This window comes from Podarcis bocagei, assembly GCF_964188305.1.
Source record: "Podarcis bocagei genome assembly, chromosome: 7".
In the NCBI taxonomy this organism is placed as follows: domain Eukaryota; kingdom Metazoa; phylum Chordata; class Lepidosauria; order Squamata; family Lacertidae; genus Podarcis; species Podarcis bocagei.
In genome coordinates, this window is record NC_138132.1 from 746,242 (window position 1) to 764,556 (window position 18,315).

An 18,315-nucleotide genomic window follows, 5' to 3' on the forward strand; every position below is an offset into this window, starting at 1 on the left:
TCATCCTTAATCCCCCCCCCATTTCCCCCTCCCTCCCATAAAACAACCCCCTCCCTCCCCCCCCCACTTCCCCCAGTTCCAATCTCTGGTTTCTCTATAAATGCTATTCTCTGCATGTTACAGAATTGTATAAGTCCTTAATTTATCTAACTGATAATTATCAATAAAAAGTTTGTGAGTGTTTATTCAAAGCCTGCCAAGGAGTCCAATTCACTTGGTTGCATCTTCAGGTATTTTGTAAAGGGTTCCCATTCATCTTTGGAGTCACAGTTATCCTTGTCCCGTAGTTTATGTGTCAATTTTGCCAGTTCTGCATAGTCCCTCAATTTCTCTTGCCATAATTCTTTAGTCGGGATTTCCTCATTCTTCCATCCTTGTGCTATTAAGACTCTCGCGCTGTTGTCACAGACATGAAGATATATTTTCAACTTCTTTGGCAGATCTTTTCCTACAATCCCTAACAGAAATGCTTCAGGTTTTTTGACAAATGTTAGATGGAACGTTTTCTTCAATTCATTGTATATCATTTCCCAAAATTTCTTAATTTCATTACAATCCCACCACATGTGGTAAAATGTCCCCCCCATCCCTTCCGCTTTTCAGGCCCAGCCGGCACTGGTGGGCTCTGGGAGATGCTTGCTTTGGGGCTGCCCCCTTCCAGACCCACTTCTCACATTGCAGCTGAATGCCCACCCTCTGTGCAGGTGGCACACCTTTCTGAAGGAGAGGGATCTTGCCCCAGATTCTTCAGTGCCCCCCAGGACTGGATCTTGTCATGCCCCTACATGGGGCTACCACAGCAGGCAGCAATGGCCACTAAGCTGTTGTTGTTGTTTAGTCGTTTAGTCGTGTCCGCCTCTTTGTGACCGCCTGGACCAGAGCACGCCAGGCCCTCCTGTCTTCCACTGCCTCCCGCAGTTTGGTCAGACTCATGTTTGTGGCTTCGAGAACACTGTCCCACCATCTCGTCCTCTGTCATCCCCTTCTCCTTGTGCCCTCCATCTTTCCCAACACCAGGGTCTTTTCCAGGGAGTCTTCTCTTCTCATGAGGTGGCCAAAGTCTTGGAGCCTCAGCTTCAGGATCTGTCCTTCCAGTGAGCACTCAGGGCTGATTTCCTTCAGAATGGAGAGGTTTGATCTTCTTGCAGTCCAGGGGACTCTCAAGAGTCTCCTCCAGCACCAGAATTCAAAAGCATCCATTCTTCGGCGATCAGCCTTCTTTATGGTCCAGCTCTCACTTCCATACATCACTACTGGGAAAACCATAGCTTTTACCATACGGACCTTTGTCGGCAAGGTGATGTCTCTGCTTTTTAAGATGCTGTCTAGGTTTGTCATTGCCTTTCTCCCAAGAAAGCCACCAAGCTAGATGGCTTCAAAAGAGAATTAGACACATTCATAGAGGAAATTAAGGCCACTGATGGCTACTCAGCTCGATGGCCAGAGGCTCCCTCTGTGGTCAGAGGCAGAGATGTTTCTGATTCCCAGTTGCTGGAAGCCAGAGGAGGGGAGAGCTGCTGCTGTGTTCAAATCCTGCTTGCACACTTCCCATTGTTACGGAAATTACGGGGGGGGGGGGCACATCTTTAAAGTTAAATATTACAAATATTATGCCTGAATATATCCTTCCAACTTGACAGCTCAGGGAAGTCACCTAGCTTTAAAAATAATATAAAATCATCTCCTTTCCCAGTTTCCTCCATTCCAAAGCTATTTTACCCTTGAAAAAGGACTCCAGGAAGTTCCCAGAGGTGACAATTGCTGGGCTCCTTGTCAGCCAAAGGAAGCCAAATCTCATCACCTGACTCGCCTCAGGCTCCAGACATGCAAAGGAACTTCTATTGTACTTTTGGGTGGTGGGTACTTAAGACATATTTCTCTATGCTCATCTTATACTTGTGTGTTGCCTGACCCATCTGTCTATGCTAATCACGTGTAACCCTCCCCTTCTGTGACATGTCAGTGATGTAGCAATGATGCTATATGAACTGTATTCTGGGATATGGTGGGAAAGTTTTAAAAGTCCTTGTCACCCCATCCTCTGGGTTCAATCTCCTTTTGAACCTGTTGGGCAATAAACTTGGGTCTTGCTCCGGTTGGGGGCTGGACTCCTTCCTTTATTCCGCAGGGACCTGCGGGCTCTGCCTGACCAGCTGGGGGACTGAGCAGCCTCACACCTAGATTTTTCTGTAACACCATTGAGGCGTCCGGTTGGCCACTGTGAAGACAGGATTCTGGACTAGGTGGGCCTGATCCAGCAGCCAGGCTCTGCTTATTTTCTTGTGCCTAGTGCTGGGAGAAGTTATGGTGGTGCCTGGGTTGCCATATGTCCTCTTTTCCCAGGACACGTCCTCTTTTCCATGGGTATGTAAAACGAGAATCATCACAGTGATCGCTAGTTAAAAGTTGGCAGGTGTGTTCTCTTTTTCGTTCTTCGAAATATGGCAACCCTCGGTCGTGGAGCAGAGCCACTTCCCAGCCTCTTGCAGCAGGGTTTTGCAGGAGCTGCGCTGTGCCCTGAACAGCTTCTGGCCTGAAGCTGAAGAGGCAGCTGACACCTTTTGAGGCCGCATCCTGCGCTGGATCGAATGGGGGGCCCTGCTGCCTTTCCTCCAGCCCTGCAAGGCACCATCCAGCACTCAAAGGGTGCTTCAATCTGCCCCTGCACCTGTTTTGGTGTCAACCTGGAATAATGAGTGTTTTTGGATTCTTGGCTCCATAGGCACACACATCAAAGCGGGGCCCCTTAGTTTTCCTCTTATCGCTCAGCAACACTGCAGGAGCAGCACCAAGAATGACTCCCCTTCTTCCATCACCTTCTCAGCTCCTCAACCAGAATTTCCCCTTCTCCTCCCCACCCCACGGAAACCCTTTGCTCTGTCATCCTCCCTGATCCCAGCCCGTCCTCCTGGCCACCTGGGGGCCTTTTGTGCCTCTGAACAACAACAACAACAACAACAACAACAACAACAACAACAACAACAACAACAACAACAACAACAACAACTTATTATTTATACCCTGTCCATCTGGCTGGGTTTCCCCAGCCACTCAATTTTATTTTTATTTATACCCCACCCTTCCCAGTTCAAAAACCGGGCTCAGGGCAGATAATTTAAAACACTTAATTATAAAAGCAGCAGACAATACAGTATAAAAATATGAATAACAATAAAAATAAAAAAAATCAGTTAGATAATCCCCAGGGCTAGCTGGCTGAATTGGTGCTACCTGGGCCAGTGAGGAGGCTGGGGAGAATTAGCTGTGGGGTCTCAGAGCGGGTCATCTTCATAAAAGGGGAAGGGAAGGGAAGGGAAGGGACACCCCCTCCATTCCCCCCTCCCTGCATACCTCTGGGGCATCAGCAAAGATGATTGATTGATTGATTGATTGATTGATTGACGGACGGACGGACTGAGATTACTTAGATGCTGCTTTCTGAGCAGGAGATCCACCCTTAGCTGATTCCAGCAAACGTTCAAAACATCGAAACACAGAGCCTTGGAAATTCAAAGAGACAAAACACGGAGCATGTCGGTAAACTCAAATGACAGCAAAGGCAAACATGGAATAAATTCTATATTACAAAGCACAGCAAGACAGAAACCATCTAGGCTTAAGTAGATGAATGCAAAGCAGAGTTAAGTGACAATCTGGCGCTGGCCTTGTCCTGGAGGAGCCTGGCTTAACTGCAGCTCAGAGGGGAAGGGGCAGCTGGCAGGCAGCTGGCTGCCATGGCTTTACTCCAGAGGAGGCTGACTGCAGCAAAGGCAAATGTCGGGCAAGGCAGTGATGGCCAGTCTCTTCGCCATCTCTTCAGATGACGCTCTGAAAAAGAGATGTCTGGAGAAACCGTCCTCTGGCGAACTCGGAAAGTGCAGCAGGAGACTCTGGGCTTTATTTGGGTTTTATTCCGTGAAATTTAGACACGGCTCGATTGTAAAACACAACAGCTGCGCAGCAGTCCGCAAGGAGAAGGAAACAATGAAGTGATCGGTAAACACAGCTCTTTAAAACACTCAGAAATAAAGTCAGCAATGAAATGAAAAGAGATTAAAACGTACACTGGCACCGTCCGTGTCTGGGTAGGCAAAAATGTTCTTAGCAGGTGTGGAAAAGAGCACAGGGAAGGCCTGGTATCAAGTGGCAGGGAGTTCCAGAGTGCAGGTGCCACCACTTCGAAGGCGGAGCAGGTGTTCTGTGGCGCCTGTGACAGGACCAGTTCTGAAATCAGGAGGCGACTCTGAAGAAAACATGGTAGAAAGGTATAATCATAGAACTGCAGAGCCTGAAGGGACACCAATGGTCATCTAGTCTAACCCCCCAGCAAAGCAGGAAGCACAGCTAAAGCATCCATGACAGAGGACCATCCAGCCTCTGCTTAGAACCCTCCAAGGAAGGAGAGGCCACCGCCTTCCATCCCACAGTCAAACAGCTCTGACTGTCAGAAAGTTCCTCCTGATGTTTAGTCGGAATCTCCTTTCTTGTGACTTGAAGCCATGGGTTCGAGTCCTACCCCCATTCTGTCTTGGGAGACACTGCAGGAGTGCAGGAGAGAAACACCCTTCCTTCCTTCCCTCCCCTCCCCTCCCCTTCCTCCTTCCTTCCTTCCTTCCTTCCTTCCTTCCTTCCTTCCTTCCTTCCTTCCTTCCTTTCCTTCCTTCCCTCCCTCCCTCCCTCCCTCCCTCCCTCCCTCCTTCTTCGCATGCTGCATTTCCACGGTTCAAACTGTGTTGAGGCTGCCTTACAGCATGAAAAGAAAGTGTATCTGCAACATAACTTAGGTTGTCATTCATAAAGAATAAATAAAGCTTTAAAGGATACAAAACCAAACTGAACAATTGCCACATAAATTACTGTACAACAAAATGAAAAACAAAACCACAGAAAGCCAAAAGCAGCAGCAGCAGCAACAATGCCCCCCTCTCCAAACAGTACCGCCCCCAGCCCAAGAGTCTGTTCAGCAGCCTCAGGGGTTTTTTTGTAGTTGGAGTCAGTCCGGACCCTGCCCTCTCAGGCCAGGTGGGAAAAGACCTGCAAGGCAGGACCAGGACTCCCCTCCTCTTTCCTTCTTCTGCACGTCACCTGTTCCCCCTTGGAGGAGATGGGAACTGGGCAAAGCCCATGTCCTGCCTCTGAGGGTCTGCCTCACCCCCCTCTGGGCATCACAGGGGACAGGCAGGAGGCCTGGCTCGCCCGCCCCCCTGCTGGCACGTCTGAAAGGGGAGATGACTGCCCTTAGGGAGGATTTTGAATTCAACATGGGAATCGGCCCTGCTAAGCCCTGCTTGGGAACACCTGATGGAACCTCCAGGTCCAGAGGAAGCCTATCTGGACTCTTCTGGCTTTTAGGGGTGTTTTCCCACTCTCTGAACAGAATGCTGGGCCAGCTCCAGCAGGCTAGTCTTAGGTTATGAAGGCTTCTGAACCCCAGTTGCTGGAAGCCAAAGGAGGGGAGAATGATGCTCTTGTGTTCAAATAATAATAATAATAATAATAATAATAATAATAATAATAATAATAATAATAATTTATTTATACCCTGTCCATCTGGCTGGGTCTCCCCAGCCACTCTGGGCAGCTTCCAACAGAATATTAAAATACAATAGTCTATTAAACATTAAAAGCTTCCCTAAACAGGGCTGCCTTCAGATGTCTTCTAAAAGTCTGGTAGTTTTTCTCTTCGACATCTGACAGGAAGGCGTTCCTCAGGGTGGGCGCCACCACTGAGAAGGCCCTCTACCTGGTTCCCTGTAGCTTTGCTTCTCGCAGTGAGGGAACTGCCAGAAGGCCCTCAGTGCTGGACCTCAGTATCTGGGCTGAATGATAGGGGTGGAGACGCTCCTTCAGGTATACTGGACTGAGGCGGTTTAGGGCTTTAAAGGTCAGCACCAACACTTTGAATTGTGCTCAGAAACATATTGGGAGCCAATGTAGGTCTTTCAAGACCGGTGTTATGTGGTCTCGGTGGCTGCCCCCAGTCACCAGTCTAGCTACTGCATTCTGGATTAGCTGTAGTTTCCGGGTCACCTTCAAAGGGAGCCGCACATAGAGCGCATGGCAGTAGTCCAAGCGGGAGATAACCAGAGCATGCACCATTCTGGCCAGACAGTCCGCGGGCAGGGAGGGTCTCATCCTGCGTTCCAGATGGAGCTGGGAGACAGCTGCCCTGGACACAGAATTGACCTATGCCTCCATCAACAGCTAGAGTCCAGAATGACTCCCAGGCTGCGCACCTGGTCCTTCAGGGGCACAGTTGCCCCATTCAGGACCAGGGAGTCCTCCACACCCACCTGCCCCCTGTCCCCCCCAAACAGTCCTTCTTTCTTGTCAGGATTCAGCCTCAACCTGTTGGCCGCCATCCTGCTTGTGGGTTTCTCTTCTGCTTGGTTCACCATGAGAAGAGGAGGATGGACTAGATGGACTAGACGGGCCTCCTTCGGTTCTGCTCCTGTTCTTCCCTCCTTTGGAGTATGGCATTCTCCTCTCCGCGTGCCCAGAGGAGGAGGAGGAGGAGGAGCTGGGAGGGTGTGGGGAGGTGGAGAAGAATCTCCGAAGCCCCTTCCCCATGTTTCCCGCTCCCCCCTCCTATCTCCACGAGGCAGGCTGTGTCTTCCGCGATGCCGCTCTGAGCAGATGGCGCTGGATAAAAGGCTCGCTTTCTGCACGATTTGCAAATCTGGGCGCATTTGCCAGCGGGGTTAGGCGACTCTCGGAGCCTCCCTGAAGGTCCTTGTCAAGCGGCGCATTTGCTCGCCGGAGGCTTACTTTAAATTCAGTTGAGGTTCTGCCGGGAAGTGGAGCTAAATGGGCATTTAAGGATTATCTTTATTTATTGACTTGGAAGATGTACCAGCTCCTGAACCCCCCCTCCCCGCTGCTGGGGGGGGCCTCTGGGTGCGCCTTCCCTGCCCGCACCTGGTGGCTCGACGAAGGTCACCCGAGGGGCCCGGTGGGCGCTGGTGGGAGGGTGGCAACTGGCGGTGCCCTCCGGCTAAAAGGCGGCAGTTTGTGGGGTGTTGTTCTCCAGGTGCGTCTCAGAGGGAGGAGACCCCAAGCGCAACCTGACTTCTCACTTGGATTTTGTGGGAGTAAAAATAAGCCTGGAACATTTCCCAGCTGCTCAGGGGGTCTTTTGCTCCCTTTCTTTTTCTTTTTTCTTTTTTAGATTTGTAACCAGTTTTATTACACAAAATGTAAAGTTTAGCAATATCTGCTTCTCACTGGTTTGCTCTGGCCTGCTTCTAATGATGCCAGAATCACCTGGGTCGATGATGGCAAGTGTACACACTCTCTAGTACTTTCCACAAGCTGTACCCAATTCTGTAGTGCAGTGGTGCACACCAGTTTTGGCCAACATACCATAGTATTCTGTTTCTGATTTCCTTAGAACTGGGCAGTTGTTGGCTAGGATGACCAACTTGGCTTTGCCCTGTCGGATCATTTTCAGAGTCTGCTTGTATCCCAATACATATTTACCACTTTTCATAACCAGCTGAAGTCTTTATGGACTCGAAGGGACCTTTTCGTCTTCTTGGCGGCCACCATCCTGTCGGCTCTGCCGTTACCAGAGAGGCACATCCGGGTATTTTACTTTCTGAACGTAGGTAGTAAGTAACATGCTAGATCTTGCCCATGGCCCATCTAGCATCTTCTTCCCCCAGGGGCCACTCGGGGGCCTCAAAGGGGAAGCCGCAAGCGCAAGAGAAAGACCGAACTCCTGAGGTTTCCAGCAAAAGACATTCAGAAACATTTCTGCCCCTGAACTGGCTAGCAGCCTGCAATGGCCTTCTGCCCCTCCACAAATTTGTCTTTGCCTCTTTTGAAGCCACCCTGTGGGAATGTTGTGGACAGTAAAGGTAAAGGGACCCCTGACCCTTAGGTCCAGTCGTGGCCGGCTCTGGGGTTGCGGCGCTCATCTCGCTTTACTGGCCATGGGAGCTGGCGTTTGGGGGCTCTTTTGTACATGGCTTCCATTGTATTCCACCTTGTGGCAGCTGGGAGTCCTGTCGAGACAGTCTTCAGTCAAGACCAAGCCGACTGGCTGCTGTTTTGCTCTGGTCTTCCTGGCTGGGGTCCTTGTTTTTGGTCCAAGGGAGCCCTCAGAGTTCTCCGTTACCTCCCTCCTGCCCAGGACAGAAGGGGGGGCAAGGAGATGTGGGGGCCAGAAAGGTTCAGGGCGAGCTGTGGCCTTCCTGTTCCTGCTTACATACCCTTTTTTTTTTTTTTGGAGGCGTGGGAGTTAGAATCATAGAACTACAGAGTTGGGAGGACCCTGAGGGCATCTAGTCCAGCCCCTGCAATGCAGGGATCTCAGCTCCCACGACAGAGTCCACAGGGTTAGTCAGAAGGGAAAGAACAAGGAGCCAGACCAGAACGATGCCTCTTGGCTGATCTAGCACGTATCAATGGAGGCTTCCTGGGATATTCTGAATTATTGGAAACTCTTCCAATATCAAACAAGGGTAATTAGCATCAGGAAAATAATAATCTCATCTGCTGGGGAGGAAAAAGAGATCTAATTTAGCATGTTTATTTTGCTGTCATTTCCTAAGCAGGGTCAAAACTTTGAAACAGCAAAGCTTGCCTGATATGTATGTGGGATTGGGATCCCTTCATCGTTACCAATCAACTTGCAAAACAGAAAATATTCTTCCCACCTTCTGCGTCAGGGCCAGATTGGCTCTTCCACCTTATCATGGGGGTGGGCTGAGAAGGGGGTTGGTTGTGGAAGGTGGAGGGGGGGGGTCTCCTTTATGGCCATTATCCCCTAGATTAGGGGTCAGCAACCTTTTTCAGCAGGGGGCCGGTCCACTGTCCATCAGACCTTGTGGGGGCCGGACTATAGTTTGGAAAAATAATGAACAAATTCCTATGCCCCACAAATAACACAGAGATGCATTTTAAATAAAAAAGACACATTCTACTGATGTAAAAACACGTTGATTACCGGACCGTCCGGGGGCCGGATTGAGAAGGCGATTGGGCCGCATCCGGCCCCTGGGCCTTAGGTTGCCTACCCCTGCCCTAGAGCAATTCCTGGAGGCTCCTGGACCCATAGAGAGAGAGAGGAAGCATCCAGGGAATGTGGCCATAATCCAACCTCCAAGGAAGGAGGGAGACTGTTCTGCAGTTAAGCAGCTCCTGCTGTCAGAAAGTTCTTCCTGATGTCTATTTGGAACCTCCCTTCTTTGGAGCCATGGGTTCTGTTAACGGAGAAATCTGAGGGCTCCCTTGGACAAAAAACAAGGACCCCAGCCAGGAATGCCGGAGCAAAACAGCAGCCAGTAGGCTTGGTCTTGATTGAAGACTGTCGCGACAGGACTCCCACCTGCCACCAGGAGAAACAAGATGGAAGCCCAGAACAAGAGAGAACCCCAACTTTTATTAGCTGCTAAGCCCCCATGTTACACCCCCAAGACTGCATCACAACTACATCATTGACACATCACAAAGAGGAGGGGTTGAGGGAGGAGTTGTGGTGGTAACCTGAGTGTCTTGTCACCTGGCCAGTTCCTCCTTTCCCCTCCCCACGATTACATTCCTGAGGACAAAGGGGAGTTCACTGTTTCCTGCCCCCAGAGGGAAGGGCTGGTCACTGTCCTGTGTTTCAGTCCATACTGAATCCACTTCCATATGCAGGTCCTTTGTGAGTGTGATGGTCTTCTGTCCAGGACCATCAAGGTTGGCATGCCAACTGGGTAAGGCTCACTGCGGACGTGTTGGCTGCCTTGTGTCAAGTCTCCCCCCTTTGATAGTCCTTCCCTCATGGTGTAAAATAAAAGTGGAATGGTACAGATCTGATGTATGGCTCATTCGTGTGTGTGTGTGTGTGTCATGTTTGTATAAACTGAATGATTGAGGGGGTTTCCTGCAACTGTTGGGATCCCCCAGGGCAAGAAGCCTCACTGCAGATGAGTTAGGCTGCCCCACTTTCCCTTTTCCCCACCCCAAGGAGCAGGAGGAGGAGGAGGAGGGAGAAGCCAGCTGTCCAGGAGGAAAAGGAGGAGAGTCAGGATCCAGCCCATGTCTCAAGCAGGGCCCTCGTCCAGTGGCGTAGCGTGGGGGGTGCAGGGGGGGCCGGCCGCACCGGGCGCAACATCTGGGGGTTAGGGTTAGGGGGCGCAAATCCACGGGTTAGGGGGCGCAAATTACTTGCCTTGCCCCGGGTGCTGACAACCCACGCTACGCCACTGCCCTCCTCACCCTGCCACCCCCACCCCACCCCTGACCAAAGCTCCAGTAAATTGTGGAGATTCAACCTCCATGAGAGAGAGAGCAGGAAGACCTCCTATACATATATATATCTATACACACACACGCACAAACTCTTTATTGATCTAATAATGCCTGCCAGAAAGGTTTAGCTTTGGCTTGGCTGTTCTGCTGCTGCTTTTGCAGACTCTCCTCTGCTCTCTTTCAAGGTCCCGAGAAATAAGCTTTAAAAAGTTCCGGGATGCTTTTGCAACCTCCCAGGCTCCCGTTTCGCTTCCTCCTTCTGTGTCATAGAATCCAGAGTTGGAAGGGGGGGGCCCTAGGGGTCATACAGTCCAACCCCCTGTGAGGGAGGGGGCCCTGATCTCCTTGTCCCAGGAAGTGCCAGCCTCCATTGGCCAGGTGTGCCAGAGAGAGAAGCTGCAGGTGGCCGGGTGGTGGACGGTGTTGAAGAAGAAGAGTTTGGATTTGATATCCTGCTTTATCACTACCCAAAGGAGTCTCAAAGCAGCTAACATTCTCCTTTCCCTTCCTCCCCCACAACAAACACTCTGTGAGGTGAGTGGGGCTGAGAGACTTCAGAGAAGTGTGACTGGCCCAAGGTCACCCAGCAGCTGCAGGTGGAGGAGCGGAGACTTAAACCCGGTTCCCCAGATTACGAGACTACCGCTCTTAACCACTGCACCACACTACACAAAAGCATGCTGGGACCATTTTCCCCTCTTGCCTCTCCTAGGACTTTGGAGTGACCGCCTCAAAGTGATATTGTGGGGTTGGGAAAGGGCCACCAGAATTATCAAGGGGGGGGGGAGATAAAGAAAGTTTGCAGCATTTGGGGTTTTAGTTTGGAGAAAAGGCGAGGAAGAGGCAACGCGATCGGAGTTTGTGAAATGATGTCTGGCCTGGAGGAAGCGGAGTGAGAAAAGTTTTCCTCCCTCTCTCATATCACTGCAACTATGAAACAGAGAATGAAACTGAATGTCAGAAGGTTGAAGGCGGTTAAAAGTCCTTCTTCACACAGCGAAGAGTTAAACTGGGAAACTCCCTCCACCAGTAGGCAATGATGGCCACCAACTTGGGTGTGTGGGATGTAACATAAGCAGTCAAGTGCAACATTTCCTGTTTGCCCAGAGTGGACACGCCAGGGGTTGTTACTCCAGCCAGGAGAACTTCCTGTCACACCTGTTTGGCGCATCCTCCCCCTGTGTTTGACCAGGTAGGTGGGTGTGAACCTGGGAGACCCCATAAAAGGGCCGGTCATGCAGCCATCTCCCCTTCTTCTTCACTTTATACCATCTTGATGCTTTGCTGTCTGCTGGCTCTCAGCCAGCAGCCCATGGGCTCCTTCCCATACGGGATAAACTCTCCCTTCTGTAACTCCAGGCTAAAGCCTGCCTTTAAGGAACCTACTGTGTACTGAATGTAAGTAAACTTCTTGCTATTCTTAATAGAAGACTGTTGTGTCTTTATTATTTTAAAGAGGGATTAAAGGGGAAATTACCAGGAATATTCCAATCTGGACAAGCCAGACTGGATTGCTTTACTAAAGAGATTCAAACGAATCTACCAACCAGCTCCCTGCAATATACAGGGGAATGTTGCCCTGTTGCTGACTCACAAGCGTGAGTGAGGAAGGATAATATTTAATCAATATGTCCTCTCCTACTATCCACAACATTCCCACAGATGTGGGTGGCACTGTGGTCTAAACCACAGAGCCTAGGACTTGCCAATCAGAAGGTCGGCAGTTTGAATCCCCGCGACGGGGTGAGCTCCCGTTGCTTGGTCCCTGCTCCTGCCAACCTAGCAGTTCAAAAGCACCTCAAAGTGCAAGTAGATAAATAGGTACCGCTCTGGCGGGAAGGTAAACGGTGTTTCCGTGCGCTGCTCTGGTTTGCCAGAAGCGGCTTAGTCATGCTGGCCACATGACCCTGAAGCTGTACGCCGGTTCCCTCGGCCAATAAAGCGAGATGAGCGCCGCAACCCCAGAGTTGGTCACGGCTGGACCGAACAGTCAGGGGTCCCTTTACCTTTATGACTTCCCTTGATCTGGACACTAGACTTCTGTGGATGCAGCCTAGAATAGCATTAGCTTTTTTTGCTGCTGCCTCACCCTGTGGACTCATGTTCATCTTGTGGCCCACCAAGACCCCAAGATCCTTTTAAAATGTACTGCCAGTAAGCCAGGTGTTCCCCATCCTATATTGGTGCAGGTGGTCCTTGACCCTGAAGCCCAGGTGTCCTCTTGGCAGCTGTTCCATTTGCTCACAGGTGATGGTGTCCTCTTGTTGCTGGTCAGAGGTCCAAGCGCTCTTCGTGCTCCGCAGAGTTAAACTGTGGAACTCCCTCCCACAGGGCGGCTTTAAAAGCAGATGAGATGAATTCTTGGGTAGCAACTGGGTTATGGCTGCAGCTGCTCAGCTCCTGCCCCCCCCCCCGGCATCCTTCTTTGGGGTGGGGGTCCTGAGAAGGGGTGCGTTGCAGCTGCCAACCCCACAAGCATGTGAAGAAAGCCAACCCTCTCGCCTTGGCCAAAGGGGACTCTGCAGGGAGGGCTGGCCAGGGGGTTCCCAGGGGGGGTCTTCTTCCTGGGCGTCTCTCTCCCCCCCCCACCAACAACCTCCCACTTAGCACTGACATTTCCAGCTGCTGGAATCTGGCCTTGACCAGAGAAAATGAATTTCATGGGATGAGGAGATGCTGAAAGGCTCCTCCAACCTTGTTGGTGCTTTGGTCCCTGTTGCCATGGCGATCTGAGTCACATCCCACTCTTGCTGTGCTCTTCACCTAGGATGGGTGGGGTGTTTTTTCCCCCAGATGGGGGGGAGGTGGAGTGCCTTGTGATTGTCTCTCCCTCTCTCCCTTCAGTCATTTCTCCATCTTCTGTTCTCAAAAGGAGAAGAGGGAGGGAGTGGCTGCAAGTGATACCGTCTCCCCACCTCTTGGAATAAAGAAAACGCCCCCCCCCCAATATGGCAGAGGGGGGCATTTTAATGTTTTAAAGTTGTATTTTAATCTTGTTTTTAAAGTTGCATTTCAATCAATTTGTTTTTATTATATATATTGTTTTTATGAGCCCGGTCTTGGCTGGGGAGGGCGGGGTATAAATAAAATTTATTATTATTATTTATGATGATGATGATGATGATGATGATTGGCATGGCCTTGGCACATCCTTGGCTCTGCCCTCCCCCCAAAACCAAGAAGACTGGAAGGCCTGGAGGTTTGGAAGCAGAGCTTTGCTTTAGTTGTGATCCCTGCACCCCAGGGGGTTGGACTAGATGACTCTTGGGGACCCCCCCCAGTTCAACTCTACAATTCTGTGACTCTGGGCCGCCCCTGCATTTGCTCTGGCTGCTGCATATTTCATGCCCAGGGCTTTCCTGTGGGGGGGGGGGAAGCGCTTGTTCAGTTTCATTAAACTTAATTGTTTTCTCATTATTCTACCAATTTGCCTGCGAGCACAACATGCTCTGGCTCTCCTTTGCCGCAGGTGGGGGGGGGACAAGCCCCTTTGGGGCGGGAGAGGAGGGGGGCCTGGGCAGATGAGAAACCACCTCAGAATGGGGGGGGGGAAGCAGAGCCATCAGGGACTGCCCCCTCCAAGCCAGACCCAACCATCCTGGGCAGCCGGGGGGGTCTTAAAGGACAGCCTCTTGCCGGCTGGAGGGGGAATGTCTGGGGTCTCCAGCCTCAACCAATGGGAGGCCTTGGGCTCAGAAGTCCCAGGTGATGTTCCACCAACTTGGGTGTGTGATAATAATAATAATAATAATAATAATAATAATTTATTATTTATACCCCGCCCATCTGGCTGGGCCTCCCCAGCCACTCTGGGCGGCTTCCATAAAAACCAAAAATACAATAAAATATCACACGTTAAAAACTTCCCTGAACAGGGCTGCCTTAAGATGTCTCCTGAATGTCAGGTAGTTGTTTATCTCTTTGACATCTGATGGGAGGGCGTTCCACAGGGCGGGCGCCACTACCGAGAAGGCCCTCTGCCTGGTTCCCTGTAGCTTTGCTTCTCGCAATGAGGGAACCGCCAGAAGGCCCTCGGCGCTGGACCTCAGTGTCTGGGCTGAACGATGAGGGTGGAGACGCTCCTTCAGGTATACTGGACCGAGGCCGTTTAGGGCTTTCAAGGTCAGCACCAACACTTTGAATTGTGCTCAGAAACGTATTGGGGGCTAATGCAGATCTCTCAGGACCGCTGTTATGTGGTCCCGGCGGCCGCTCCCAGTCACAAGTCTAGCTGCCGCATTCTGGATTAGTTGTAGTTTCCAGGTCACCTTCAAAGGGAGCCCCACGTAGAGCGCATTGCAGTAGTCCAAGCGGGAGATAACCAGAGCATGCACCATTCTGATAAGAATTTTAAGGTCTTAGATATATAATAAATGTACCAAGCATGTACATAGATCAGCACAGGAAGGCCTACCTGGAACCATTTTGATTCCTAAACTGAGCAAATGTTTTCTCTGCAAGGTCAAACTGGAAAAGCCTCCCCCTTGTCTTTTCCTTCACAAATCCTGTCTTAAGGGTTTGTCTGTGTATGAATAGGGTGTGAGCCTGTGGCCTGGCCCAGGAACTAAGTATTTATCATTTGATGTTGTTGTTGTTTAGTCGTTTAGTCGTGTCCGACTCTTCGTGACCCCCTGGACCAGAGCAGGCCAGGCCCTCCTGTCTTCCACTGCCTCCCGCAGTCTGGCCAGACTCATGTTTGTAGCTTCGAAAACACTGTCCCACCATCTCGTCCTCTGGCGTCCCCTTCTCCTTGTGCCCTCAATCTTTCCCAACATCAGGGTCTTTTCCAGGGAGTCTTCTCTTCTCATGAGGTGGCCAAAGTCTTGGAGCCTCCGCTTCAGGATCTGTCCTTCCAGTGGGCACTCAGGGCTGATTTCCTTCAGAAAATTTATCATTTACTAAGCATTTATCATTACAAAAGACTGGCCAAGCTCCCCAGGCAATCCAATCAAGTGACCATTAAACAGGTAACCTGGCAGACAGGAGGTAAACAAAGCACTCAGATTTCTGCTGTAGACCGCCCTTTCTGTTATGTAGGTATGATGTTTCTGGGGGTGGTCTTGATCTACAGGGTGGCAATTTCAAAAGTCTATATAAGGGCTTGCACACCATTGTTCTGGGTTCCTCCTCCCTCCTGCGTGTGGGGAGTGAGGACCCTGTTGCAACAGATCAATAAAGATCAGGCTTACTAGCTGCTTTGCTTCTCAGTATTCTCTGCTTGGCCTCTGTTATTTTCTCCGACCGATAGAGAACCTACAAAAGGACTCTATATGGGCTCTTGGGTACCCCATAAGGGAAAAGGGCAGATGTTTGTTTACAACAGGTGGCCCTAGAAAGAGGATCAGACCTATTTACGGAGGAGGAGGAGAGGACTATAGGGGGCTACTAGGGAGGACGGCTCTGCCCTGGCGCCATAGTCAGAGGCAGTAAGCGCTTTGGGGAGCCAGCTGCTGGAAGCTGCAAGAGGAGCGAGTTGTCTGGTGGTCGGATCCTGCCTCCCAAAAGAGGCACCTGGTCAGCCTGTGAGAACTGGAGGCTGGACCCAGTCGGCCAGTGGCTCAGTCCAGCATCTGGGCTCTTCTGATGTCCTGATGGAACTTCCAGGTCCAGAGGCAGTCTATCTTGGTTCCTAGGGTCTTAAAGGCATCTGGCCACTTCCAGGACAGGAGGCTGGACTAGATAGTGTCCCTTTGGCTCCATCCAGCAGCCTCTGCATAAATATATATTGATTTTCCAAATTTCACCACAAAGTAAGACAAATTTAATACACCCCCCCAACTGGTTTCCTGCCATGTGTTCTTGACGTGTCAAAAGTTTCCTCTTGTTGCTGCTTTATTTCTGCTTATGTTCATTGCAGGGGGTTAGACTAGATGCCCCTGGGCAGCACCTTCCAACTCTACAATCATTGTTTTGACCAGTAGCTTCTGCCCTCGGGAGCAAAACCGCAGCAGAAATGGACTCCTGGCCTCTCCCTTCCTCCTCCTCCCCCCCCCATGGCTGGTTTCTGGGAACACTTACAAGATTCCTCTGGGTAGCTGCACTTCGGCTGAAAGGTCCAAGGCAGGAGGGGGGCTTGGCTTCCCCAGGCCCACTCCTCCAGGGAGGGGGGGCTCTGCTTCCTGACAAGAAGGCAATCCCGCTATCTGCAGATCTATATTGGCTTCTCTGGGCTCAAAGGCTGAGGATGGAGCAGCTCCAGGCAGGGCAAGATCCAGCAGAGAGATGGGAAAGCTCAGTGGGTAGAGCGTGAGACTCTTAATCTCATGGGTTTGTGCTCTATGTTGGGGGGGGGGGAAGAGCGATTTCTGCATTTCAGGGGGTTGGACTAGATGACCCCGGGCTCCGATTCCAGCACCAAAATTCTATGATTCTAAGACAAATGAGCTGCAGCCAGCGCCGGATTTACGTATAAGCTAAACAAGCTCTAGCTTAGGGCCCCACTCTCTTGGGGCCCCCCAAAAAATTTAAAGGGAGGGAAAAAACCTGGATGTACATTTCCAAAATATAAGGTAAAAAACAAATAAAATAAAACCTACATCCAGCAGCCGTGTTTTGTGTTGTGTCGGCTCCTATGATGCAAGTCATGGGCCCCGCCTGCCTGTCTGCCCCCAAAATATCACTGGTTTGCTTTAGATACCTATTATTAAATTATTATTAGGTCCATAAATTACCATATAGCATATATTCAACAGAAAAACACTGACCATTTGTTGTTGACCAAGGACAGCTGGACATATAAAGGGCCCCATTACCTTCAGGAGCTGAGGGCCACATCAAATCTCATTCCAGTCCTGGCTGCAGCCCAGCTGATCCCAGAGGACCTTGTGGCAGGGAGTTCCATAGTTCAACTCTGCACACTTTCTTCCATCTGTCCTGAGAACCTCCCCGCATTCAGCCTCCTTTTCGCCCCTGAGTTCCGCTGAGAGGGAGGGAAACTTTTCTCAAGGCCAGGCACCATCTAGTTCTAAGAAACTAATTTTATGCAGCCCAGCTTCCTGAGACTCCTCTCTCAGCTGGATTCCAAAAACCAAGAGCTTGTTTCTCTCTCTTCCTCCTGCAGATTCCTCCTTGAGCTCCAGCCAGGGAGGGGGAAGGAAGACTTGCCCCCTCTGGGCTCACCCTTTGCAGAATAAGTCCCTTCTGCTGCATGGAGCCCCTTCAGAAGAGACTCTGGATATCGAGGTCCTCCTTGCCCCAAGATCACATTTGCAAAGGAGATGCTTCAGAGACGGGGGGGGGGCGGGGGGCTATTGACTTAACAAAAGAAAATGCTCTCACCATTTTTCAGCAGGTCCTCCTTTTCTCCAGGGCCCCTGAATCAATATAATAATAAAAATAAATAATAATAATAATAATAATAATAATAATAATAATAATTTATTATTTGTACCCCTCCCACCTGGTTGGGTTTCCCCAGCCACTCTGGGCGGCTTCCAACAAAGATGAAAAATACACTAAAATGTCCCTGAAGAGGGCTGCCTTCAGATGTCTTCTGAATGTCAGGTAGTTGTTTATCGCTTTGACATCTGGTGGGAGGGCGTTCCACAGGGCGGGCGCCACCACCGAGAAGGCCCTCTGCCTGGTTCCCTGTATCTTGGCCTCTCGCAGGGAGGGAACCGCCAGAAGGCCCTCGGAGCTGGACCTCAGCATCCGGACTGGATGATGGGGGTGGAGATGCTCCTTCAGGTATACTGGACCGAGGCCGTTTAGGGCTTTAAAGGTCAGCACCAACACTTTGAATTGTGCTGGGAAACATACTGGGAATCACAGGGCTGTAAAGGATCTCTCAGAACTCTCCACAATCAGAGATCCTTCCGAATACCAGCTTCTGGAAACCACAGGAGGCGCTTGTGGTCGGATTTGGCCCTGAGGGTTTCCCCTGACGGGCATCTGGTTGGCACTATTGAGAAGAGGAGCCCGGGTTTCAGGGTCCCCCTCTGGCCTGTTGCAGCGGCATCTTCTGGAACCTCCAGGCCCAGAGACAGTCTACAGTGGTACCTTGGTTCTCAATCGTAATCTATTCCAGAAGTCCATTCTAAAGCCAAAGTGTTCCGAAACCAAGGCCCGCTTTTCCAG

General features: G+C 50.7%; 1 long non-coding RNA gene and 1 pseudogene across 2 annotated transcripts; both read right to left on the bottom strand.

Annotated features, from left to right (window-relative positions):
- Nucleotides 1-3,566: 3,566 nt before the first annotated feature.
- Nucleotides 3,567-4,592, bottom strand: LOC308591465. The gene is made up of 2 exons (XR_014010183.1): nucleotides 4,065-4,592; nucleotides 3,567-3,953 (listed from the first exon to the last, which is right to left on the bottom strand). It is a non-coding gene; the product is annotated as an uncharacterized lncRNA (long non-coding RNA).
- Nucleotides 4,593-7,123: 2,531 nt separating this feature from the next.
- LOC308591472 (large ribosomal subunit protein eL30 pseudogene) lies at nucleotides 7,124-7,553 on the bottom strand (annotated as a pseudogene). The gene has a single exon. The product of its transcript is annotated as a large ribosomal subunit protein eL30 pseudogene (transcript).
- Between the last annotated feature and the right edge of the window lie 10,762 nt (nucleotides 7,554-18,315).